The sequence below is a fragment of the Corvus brachyrhynchos genome, unplaced genomic scaffold, assembly GCF_000691975.1.
Source record: "Corvus brachyrhynchos isolate BGI_N302 unplaced genomic scaffold, ASM69197v1 scaffold69, whole genome shotgun sequence".
NCBI classification, from domain to species: Eukaryota; Metazoa; Chordata; class Aves; order Passeriformes; family Corvidae; genus Corvus; species Corvus brachyrhynchos.
Window position 1 is genome coordinate 5195905 of NW_008240228.1, and position 11690 is coordinate 5207594.

Genomic DNA, 11690 nt, shown 5'->3' on the forward strand with positions numbered 1-11690 from the left:
AGCAGGAAGAGGAGGCCCCATGGAGCCACGTTCTTAAAGGGAAGAGTGAAAATGAAACCTCTGCTCCAGCATTTCCCTGGATCAATTCTCAATCAAGCCCCAATTCCTTTTGTTTTGACAGTTTTGGAATGTAAAATAGAACACACATACAGTAGAAACACAATCAAAGTCCTTGCTACTTGAGACTCTGGAAGTCTCTCCTATTTATAAATAGGAAAAATGTATGTTTATGTAAAGGGAAACACTGATTTACTAGAACTGATTGCTTCACAGTCTAATTACTTTTCAACTGGCTGTTCCAAATTAAGATGTCATTGATGGCTTTTTGTGATATATTTCATTTTAAGCAAATTTATTCTATAATAGAGCACATCATAATGGAAAGCAGAGTTTCCACTCTTCCCTCCTCTTTGTAGCCTGATATCTTGACAAGTAAATTAAATTTAGCAGTTAAAATGCTTCCATTAGTAATTTTATTAAGTTAATTAAGGAATCTCTCTTTCTGAATTTTAACTACATTCATTTCAGCACAACCTTGATTTTCTTTTTTTTTTTTTATTCCATATATTTAGTAACCATGATGGTTTCTAGGACAAACAACTACCTTTAGAACAGTCACAAGATGATGACAAACTTAACTAAAGAAAAACAGATTTTAAAATAAAAGTTCATTTTTCTTTAAATTCTTTTGCTCCGCACATCAAATAAGACTCTCCTACTCAAATCTAGGGACAATAAATTGCTGTGAGCAATTCCAAGCTCTAGAAACCACAGCAGAAATTGCACATCTAGAACATTTCTGCTCTAGAAACAGGTTAATACGTGTAAACCGGTGTCACCAAAATGAGAATTAGCTGAACCCTCAGCTGCCGCTTGAGCCAAATTCGTAACTCCTGGTATAAAGAAAGTCTACATTTCATGACTACTGCCTTCCCTTCTATCTTTTTCATCCTTCAACACAGAAAAAACCATGGATATAACCAAACATTATGCGTGCAACTGTTTGCTTTTCTATCCCTCCCCCCTGAAATGTGGGACTATGAGAAACCCCCGAGATTTTTCAGTCACCTCCAAAGCAAAGAATTGGCAGTAATTTGTATCCAAACTAAATTCATATATTGTAAACAGGAGCTAATAAAGTGCTTTATTTTTTCAGTCACTGCAATATGCAAGAAGCCTCTTGTCACATTTTCTGATAGTAAAAAAAAAGAAAAATCTAATTTATCTCTTCACCTAAAGGAAGGGGATTTTTCAATAAACAGCCAAACTTTTAAGGCGCCCCAGGAGCGGGGCCAAATAAATGATAACGTCCACTTGACATTCCATGGTCTGCTGCAAAAAATGTCTTCAAGAAGTAAAATATGATTATTTAAGCCCAAACACTAAGCACAGGGAAGGCTGACACTGATTGCGTATGACAAGGCCACCCAGGGGCACAGCTCAGCACAGGCAGATTAACATGTACAGATGTAAGAGTGCTCCCTATCACAGCCCAACACGGCCAGCACAGGCAGGAAACAACAACTGGAATGGGGAATTGTTTGCTGTAGCAAAGATCAGCTGACACAGGTATGGGAGAAGATTTGAGAACATGGAAATGGGGAGAGATACTGCAAGGCTCATTGATCCAACCTGATCCCAGCAGGGACCAGGCAACACCTGCAGCCAGGCCCTGAGGTGCTGTGGGACAAGGAAAGCTTGGGCAGAGTCAGCTTTGGGAGTGTAGGGGAGGAAAAATCCACTTGGATGAAGCAACTGTGTAAGCATCACACACAAAATCCATTTCTGACTGTGAACTCCTTGGGTATTCTTTTCTTTCCTGACTTTCCTCACCAGAGCTCTCCAGCACACACAGGACAGGCAAGGAAGAAGAATGCTGGGCCAAGGATGAGGTAAAACAGGGAGCCTAAATTATTGCAGCACAGACCATCCCTAATTATGGCACAGTGGGGCTGCAAATAAAAACAGTGATAAAATGGACTATTAAAAATGATATTCATGTTGTACTGATGGAGCACTGCCTATGGAGATGTTGATCCCACTTCACAGTGCAGTTCCAAAAGCTTTCAAAAAGCACCAGTAGGTGCCTTTTGCCAAGAGTTTTGGCTGAAAGATGGGAATGAGGTCAAAATACAGCAGAATTTCTCTACAAACAGACTGTGGGTTTTTTCATTAGTAATGGTCAGAGGACTCAGGATGAAACCTCTCCCAGCTCTGTTACAAAATTTGTACCTTACAATTTATTTTTACAGGAACAGGAAAACCTCAGACAAATTTTCTAAAGAGAAAATATAAACAAAGTTCAGTTTTCAATCAAAACATTTGGTTTCATATTTATAAATTAAAATATTTTTGGGGTGACAAACTGCATTTAGAGCAAGGTTTCAGTCATGGAATAAAAAACTAATAAATTGGAAAACACATGAAGCCTTTAAGTCTTTTTTCCTTTATCAAGCACAATTAATCAACCATTACTGATATATCACTGGTATTAAAATAAAGTAGCAAAGCAAAACTTTGTGCAGTGAATAAATTCTTTAACACTTTGTTAAGAAGAAGTATTTCTAATACTTAGACACGTACACAAGCTTGCAGAACCAACCCACCTCCTCATCCCCAACATTTAAAGTTAATTACCTTCTGAATCTTAAAAAAGAGCTGATTTACAAATAACAGTGATCAAAACGTGATACACAACTTCTCACTTCATTTGGCCTGAAGCCTGAACTCTACTTTTACAGGTAGGAAAACAACAAAATAAACCAAGAAGCAGAAATAGTCTCCCCAAAGTGATTTTTGAATCAGACTGAGACACAACTTCAGTGTACTCACCACCCCATTGTTTTAGAAATATTCTGTACCATGGTTTTAAGCAATGAGCAAAGCTTTTAGACACAGGCACAAAGTTTGTTTGGGAGAAGATAACACCTGAAAAAAACCAAATAAAGTGCAACCCACACCCCTGATTTTCCTCATTTTCAACCATATTTTTGCTTTGTGGTGGCTCAGTAAGGGACAGTAGGAGACAAAGTCAACTTCCCATCAGGCTTCCAAGATCTGCGAGTGGGACATTAAACTAGGAACGGAGGGATCCAGGCTTTCACTACATGAGGAACAGCAACTTGCTAAACATTACCTCAAACAGGAGGGAAAAGCAGGGATGTGCAAGCAATTCCTAGGATTACATGCCTCAGACTCTCCCAGTTTTGTTTTAAAGAACTGGATCAAAAAAAAAAAAAAAAGGTGCCTGGAACTGTGGGTCTTTACTTCCACCTGCAGCCACCCACAGATGTTACCTGTGAAGTGATTCTGAGAACAGCAGTTTCTGTCCCTTAATTCAGTCAGCCCAAAAAGTCTGGCAAAGTTTAACCTAAACAAAGTTCCTTAAAAGTTCCTGCTAGGTTTGGATTTTCTTTCCATAAATCCAGGGATTAAAAACTATGTGAACAAATCAAACAAATGCTGCTGAAAACAGTCACCATTTTAACATCTCTACCATAAAACTGAAAGCTATTTACAAAACCACAGGAACCCTGAGAGATTGGGGAGTCCATCCTCAGGCCCTAAATCAGGTTCAGGTGTATCTGCATGATTTTTAAACAGGTGTTTTTCCATCTTGTTATTTAACACCTCTAATTGCAAGGTTATACAATTGCTCTCAGCAGCTCATCCTCATGGTTAGAAAGTTTACATCTGCACTAAAAATAATTACCAAAAAAAAAAAAAATAAAAGAATCAACCTTGCTAAAAATCACATCAATTATTTCTTGTTCAACACTTGGTGGATATGGAGAAGAATGATTGCCTCATAAACTTCCATTCTTTAAGACTATTCAAGGACCTCTCACAAACTAATTCTTTCTAAACTAAACACCCACAATTATTTTAACCAGGAGATTTTCTACTTCAAACATATTCCAGCTAAAAAGAGGCCCAAATTTCACCTCAGTTTGTAGAGTCAAAAAGAAAGCATCAACTTGTCCCCAGTTTGCAGCTTCAAAACTAGGACCACATTAGGACTTAGAATCAATCATCCCCTCTCATTCTCCACGCTCACACTACAGCCATTTTCTCTCTTCCCTAGATTCCATCAACCACAATCCTACAGCAGAAACACCAGACTTCTCTGCTCAGTCCTACAGGACCTCTATAACACAGGGCATTGCCTCATCTCAAAGCACCACTTGGCAATTTACACAAAAAGAAGAGATAAGCTTGTATAAAGAATTGTTTTCTGGCACTTCCCAGTCCCAGCACAAACACACAACTTCTCAAAACATTGAAAACCAAAACAACAGCCTTAGTTGGCTTTGGAAATAGAGAACTCTTTTTCTCCTCAGCATTAAGTTGTTTTAAATATCTTATTAATGCATTTATTTCCTTCATTAAAAATAGACATATTTAACTCCATGGCTTTTATTGATGTACACTTAATTTCCAAAGCAAAGCAGACATATACAAACCCAGCACAAATCTTTCAATAATATGCACCACACAGTGTAACCAACAAACAATCCTGCAAAACTTCCATAGAAGACACAAACTTACTTTCAGAGAAGAGCCTCTGTGTTCTCCATGTATCCACTGGTGGCAGACAAAGGACTTTCGGGTCAAGACCAGCTCACTCCAACTGGAGAAAATCTAAAACTCAAATGTAGCCTTCCATAATTTCATTTGTAGAAAACGGAGGAACAAAGCTCTACAGAGTAATTTTAAATAAATCCCAATTAATTACAAATGCATCAACTAAGTGTAGCTGCCCAATTAAATAACTAAGCCCAGTCTGAAAAGGCTGGAAATCAAGATTGCGCTGGCCTGGCCCCGCCCTGCCCAGGGCTTTCTCTTTGCTCCCAGAGCCCAGGATTGGCTCCTCTCTAACAAGGGGCACCTGTTGAAAGCACCTGAATCAAATTACACTCAAATTATAATGGCTGGTTTTCAGGTGGGGTGTTAGTTTGGTTTGGGTTTTTTTCCTTCTTGGTCAAATATAACAAATTTTCAAAAATTTTCTATGGAACTCTTTCTAGAGTATCAACCTGGAACAAAATCAATCTTAATGTGAGAGCTGGAGCTAGAAAACATTCAGTTAAAAACACAGAAAAACACAATTGGAAATAAGTGCTTCTCTCCCAAATGCTCTCTGGTGGATCCTAACATCCTGTTTAACTCCAGTGCAAACCCACCCTAAATGAAAACACACCATACTTCAGCTAGTGAGTGTTTGTGGAAGTTGACAGAACACCAAATTAATTCTGATCTCCTTTACCCTGTGTTAAATAGAAATATTGCATGAGCTGTCAACTTCTTTCTGAAAGATCTTCCTTTCTATGCCAATTTTATCCTGCCAGCAAGTACAAAAAGCACACTGATGTTATCTCCAAACATCAAATAAATACACTTCTGGGTCTGAAGGGAGCTGATTTGATTCCAGACTGTGCTTTCCCCATCTGGGGCCAGGATTTCACCCCTGTTTCTCAAATGCTTTGCTGGATTGCTCCTGCTTTACATAATACTCTTGAAATGTTTCCCATCTAAAACCAACCCAAAAAAGTGCTGCTAAATAACTCAGAAAACTAATTTGGAAAGATCCAAACTTTCAAAAGCTCACATACAAACTGCCTTGAAAGAAAAGCCTAACTCTCCTATTGCTGTGTCCTAATCCAAGTCTGAAAGTCTCTCTGAACAAGAAGTTGCCACACAGGGAAGACTTTGAGGTCAGAAGGGGAGGATTTATTCCTTTTCTGGTTTTCCACTGTTATTCTTGTCCTAGAGTAAAGACCTCCAGGAAAACAGAGCCTGCAAATCCAACAATAATACCGATAATAACTTAGAAATGGAATACCTTCTCTGAATTCTATGTGAGTTTATTATTGAGGATACCCTGAGTCATGGCAAGCAGAGAACATGAACACTTGCAGGGTAAGAGGGCAGCACTTCATCCCAACGCTGCAATGCCTGTCTGGGCAGAGGGAGCTGAGACAGGAGAGCCCAGACAGTTTCTGTTCCAAGGAGCTGGAACCCAAACAGCTGCTGATCCCTCACAGACTGTACCTTGCATGTTTACAGCTCCCACCCAAGCTGTGCTGCTCGCTGGTGTTTACCTGGCAGGCTGGGCCCTGCACTGCTGTCTATGAATTGCAATTATAAATTTAGCACACCTACCTGTACATGAAGCATCTTTCAGCCATGGGAACAGTCAGACGGCAGCTAACAGCTCCATAATTCTCCAAGAACTTTTGAGGCTGGTGGAACTCAGGGCTAAAAGACAGTTCACAAAAACTGGTGGGTTTGGCCCTTCAGAATTTGAGGGGGATGAATCCGAGGAGCTGTAAATATACAGGAGATGGACAGGCTGTGACCATGGACCACACTGGATCTTGTGGAAACTGCTGGAATTATGGTTCTAATGAAATTGTCAATAGTAATTCTGTTACTGGGAGCTTGAAAACCCTTTTTAATGAACTAGACAGTAGCAAAGCAAAAATACTTTAAAAGCTACAGTAGGATGAAATGCTAATTGCTCCAGGTTTCATGTCCATGCGGGAATGCAGAGGGACAGCACCACCACCCAGCAGCATTAGGATCATCAGGGCACTGCTGCTTTGTCACACCTCCTGGAATTATCAGCTGGAATTCGGGGGTTGCTTTACCAGCACAAATTCCTTGTCATGCACCATGTGAAATGGTCAAAAATGTAATGGCATCTGCGTGGAGAAGTTTGCAAGGGTTCAAACAATTTGATGCTGAAAAAAACACATCAGCTGGCAAAAAAGAATGTATTTCACCCCAAGATTTTTAATGCCCTCAATTCTTGTTCACAGCAGACTTAGACAAAGGGGGTGCAGCAGTTCCATAGCACCAGATCCCTTGCACAGGTACTGAGGCTGGATTTGGGGATTTGGGGGTTCTTTTTAATGTTTTCTTCAAATTTATGTGGCTAAGGTGCTGCTACAGCTTCACACAAAACATATAAACATGCAAAAAAATCAAACAGCACACAAGTTTCTGCAAAGAATTCATTTTTCTGGGGAAGAAAAGGAACACAGGAGTGCAGAGCTGAAATCTTTACCTGAGACCAACTAAAGCAGAATGCCAGACACAGCAGAAATAGGAAGATAATTTCCTCAGCCTACTGTTGTGAAATTTAGTAAAAATTACTTCTCTCCACCCCCAAAGAGACAAAAGATTTGATTTGTCCACCCCAGTGGATAAAGGGAAAAATCAAGATGGATGGTTTCACCTGCACACCTTTAATAACAACACCTCATTCCAGCAGATCCCACAACACTTCTGAAGCGCTTTGAAAATGTGGGGGAAGCGTGATGAGAAAGGATTTTTATCAGAATATGCATCTAGGAACAGAGCTTGGCAAATGGGATGCAATTCCCTTTTGTTGCATGTGGAGTAAGCATTAGAATATGAAAAATGTCCTTGTTTTCTGTATTTTCTCACTAAATATACAGTTTAAAGACCAGGATGAAGAAAACCACAATTCTTGGAAGGATGGTCCTTTGCTGCTGATAACTCCTGATATAAAAGGGAGAGGGACAGGACCCTCCTTACGTTCAGCAGAGGACAGGGATGGTTGTATTCTGACCACAGAAAAGAAAGTAACTAAAACAACCTGGGCCTTGGCTACAGCAACTTCCCTCCGGCAATTTGTCCCCATTTTAATCTTTCCTCCAACACTGATTTAAACACTGATTTCAAGCCAAAATCTGGGTTGTGTTTCACAAGGTGCCGGTTTCAGATCAGAGACTTTACTCTTCTGAGTGTAAAGGGAGGAAGACCTTGATGCATCTCTGAAAGAAGTGGGTCTGAAGCCAAAGTGAGCCATTGTCATTTGCACAGGAAATGCAGTTATACAAAGTTTGGGGAGGGTTCATTATTCAGCACAACATATTAATCAATGTAAGTGTGATCAGGGCAGGCTGGGACAGGCTGACAGGCAGAGAAAGGTAACACTGAACGTTTGTCCTGGGTGAAGATGTACCAAACCAACCACTAAGAGGTGGCAAGGAAAGTCAGCACAGCTAAAAATGTCACAGATTTTAAGGATGCTTCCAAGGGTCAGTACAAAGACACAGATATTGAAGCACCTGCCTGCTATTACTGGCATCATCATCACTAAAAATTCAAAGTAAGACACTCTCCTGTCACCAACCACACAGTCATGTTCTTGAAGATTATTCAAAAAAAAAAAACAATTGACATTTGTTGCTCCTCCTGAGATGGAAAAATGCCACTAGGAATGTGCCAATAAAAAAACTCCAAACATACAAGCAATAAAAATATTTAAAATATTTACAGGGGTTTATCAGGGAAACACTATTGTCTATTACTTATGTCTGTAACATGTCTATTAATAATAACATCTAAATATTTAAAAAATCCTTATTTAGAAGCCATGTCAGCACTGGATTTTATGAAAAGAACAGACACAATGTCTTAGATTCACTCACATTTCCAATGGCTTTATTTAAAGAAGAATAGTGAGGATATATTAATTGCAGTTACATTATTCAGTTTTGTTCCTAATAAATCTATAACTACAGAGATATTGTGCCTAGAAAACATAAAATGCCACAGAACCACCCAACCTCATCATCACTGTCCTGCTCTTGTTGGCTCAAACCAAGCCCAGCTACAGGAGGACTCAAGCACCTGCACATGGAGATGAGCCCTGGGAAGGAAAATTATGAATGAAGTAATTTCTTTGATGGACAGAGACTGAGTTACAGAGCCTGGCTGCTGAGTCCTCAGGAAGCACTGACTGAAGGTATTGTTGGAGAATATTTAGGGCAAAGTGAGGGATCTGTTTCTCACACAGGAGGCCCTGCAGATGGTGGAAGAAAGCTGCAGTAGCTCAGATTGCTCAGTCTGGTAATGAAAACCATGGCAGAGGACATGGCTGAAGGCATGTTCACAGCTCTGGCCCAGCCCACTTGTCTCCGATGTGCCACCAGACACTTGTGGCTCGCATCACTCTCAAGCCAAGGTCATTTAGCACCTGCTTTATTCATCTGTAGGATATGAAAGAGTGATTGGGCCCAGCAGCTTCTGCAGCCATGGGCAGATCCATTGTCTAGACCCCACATCTCCATGAAAGATAATGTGTTTGGCCAGGAACAAGTGAGCTTGGACAAGAACTCGGCACTTCTTCTGCTCTTATTTACACTGTGATGAAATCCACCCCACACACACGGGTGGTTATGATTTTAGAGAAATACTGGCTCTGTTTCCCCAAAGTCTCTGCTGGGCAGCCCCACTGACCCCACACAGAGCTGCCAGTCCTGCTGTGGGACCCTGCCTTGCACCTGAGATGCCCCACTCTCACTTCTGCTGCCTACATGGGTTATGTGGCTCTTTCACTGTTGCTCTCTCTCTGCACAACACATCATTATTCCAAATCCCTCTGTTTCTTCTCATCCCAGACAATTTGTCCTCCCACATTCATGCAAAGCTGTGGATACACAGAAACAGAATGTAAATGCAGTTTATGAACTTGTAATTAAAGATGATATTGTTTTAGGCTTCCACGCTGATGCAGCTGAAAACACAACCTATCGTTTCAGTAAGAACATGACCGTAAATTTGAGTGAAAGCACTTTCTTTGCTTAGACCTTTCATGCCTTCAAATGTACGAAACACAGAAATACTAAACACAGCAAAGCTTCCATTGTGAGCTCATCACAGAAACCTGAGGCTTGGTTTGTCTCAAGGCACCAGGTAAAGAAAAACTTTCATAAAAGGTTGTCGATATAAAATATAACAGATACAATGAAGGGAGGTGTTCACATAGAATTAACAGAGTTGGGAGAAAGCTTTGAGTAGAGGGAATGGGGTTTCAATACATTTATAAAAACTGTTTTACATGGAAACAAAGAAATTTGTTGAAAGACAGTGGATATCAGTTTAATGTAATGCAATTACTTTCTGCCCTGTGTGATTTGGTGAGAATTTTAAACAGCCAGGTGTGAATCCAGCAGAAGGTGTGATGGTTTATTTTTGCTTATTTATTTTACTGCAGGAGGAGGAATTACTATTGGTCTAATTAATGGAATTGAAATAGCTACATCACAAAGAAGATGAGAGTTAAAGATCAAAGTGTGACTGAACCTAGAGAAGTCACTTGGGAGCAGATTTACATGCCAGATCTGAATCAGCCAGATTCAGGTAGCCTGGGCTCCTCGCAGGCCTTCTGCTGTTTTTCCTGTCTGATTGGCTTTGTCTTGAGAGGCACCCAAACAATAGGAAATGCTTTGCACTGGGGCTTAAGAGAAAGGAGCCTCCTGGGGCCTATTGTGGTTTCAAAACTCTGAAATCAACAGTAATTAGGTGCTCATTTTCTTTTTTAATACCTAACATGCAACTATCTGCATTTGCAGATACTAAAATACCTTCAAAACGAAATCTTTGATCTTGCTCTTAGTTTAACCACTTAGGTGCCACAAAAGTACTTTTGGGGAAGGAAGCAACAGGAGAACTGCAGACGGGGAAAGTTGGGAGAGTGATGTGGATCTCAACATTCATTAATAGCACTTCTACAGAAAATAGATGGAATTGTTCATGAAGTATTTTTGTGCTAAGGTTCACAGGCTCAAAATCTAAGCAACTGGGATGGTGATATATCCTCTTAATCTAATATGTATTTACAAAATCTATGCAAATCTCTATAAAGTCAGAGTTAGTTTCCCAAACAAACAAGACTTAGCCCTTTCTTGTCTCTCCCAAATAGTCAATGCCAACAGGCCAGAATGCATGAGTAACCCAGTAATAATAAACCAGTAAGTCCACATGAGAGGGAGTGGAAAGGAAAGAAAACAGATCTTAGGTACAAGTTTCTAAGAATTTTTTGTATTGAAAACTAAAAAAAAGCACTCAGTTTGCCCAAAATGAGAGCTACAAGGTTTATCATGGGCTTTGCAGCCAAGCAGCTTCTCTCTGACATTTTCCATTGTCCACTGCCCTGTTCAAACGCTTCCCTTCAGAACATGAGGGGAAACTCCCACCTGCAAGAGCTCCTCTGACTGTGGATGCTCAGGCAGGGCTGAATCAGGAGTAAATCTCCAAGTGCCGGAACGAAAGGCCAAGGAATGTTATCTGTGATTACAAAGGCTTTGCAGCAGCTCCTTTGGAACAGTTTGCAAAATCCACATGAATCACAAATGCTGGCATTTCATCCAGTTGTTCTCTGAAAAAAACTACCTGGATTCATGGCAAAACACAGCACAAACAGAGCTGCGGTTCCAGGCTTCCCGAAAGGGGCTCCCTCCTTGGAGAGTTCATGAACTTCTCCCAGTGCTCTGGTTTGGGTCATCGAGCATCGAAAGCATCAAGCTTGGCTGGCCTTGGTAACGAGTGTGGAATAACCAAAATCAGTAATGATCAATGAAGTGCAAGAGGAAAAAAGAAAAGGCAAAACTGCAAGAGAAAATGTTGATTCCCCAACCATGGCAACCAAAATGCTCTGATAAGGAACTGGGTTCACTTTCTCGGTCCCAAGCATGGCAAACATCCTTCCTTTTCTGAGGAAGTGCAGGGCCTGAGCTCTCTACCAACATTTACTGCTCACTTTAAAACTTAACTCCAGCCATATAAACACTGGTACCTATGTGCAGGGCTGAAATGAGTAACACAGCTATTTTGTTTAAACAGACCATGCTGAATCTTTCAGCCTTTTTCTTTGG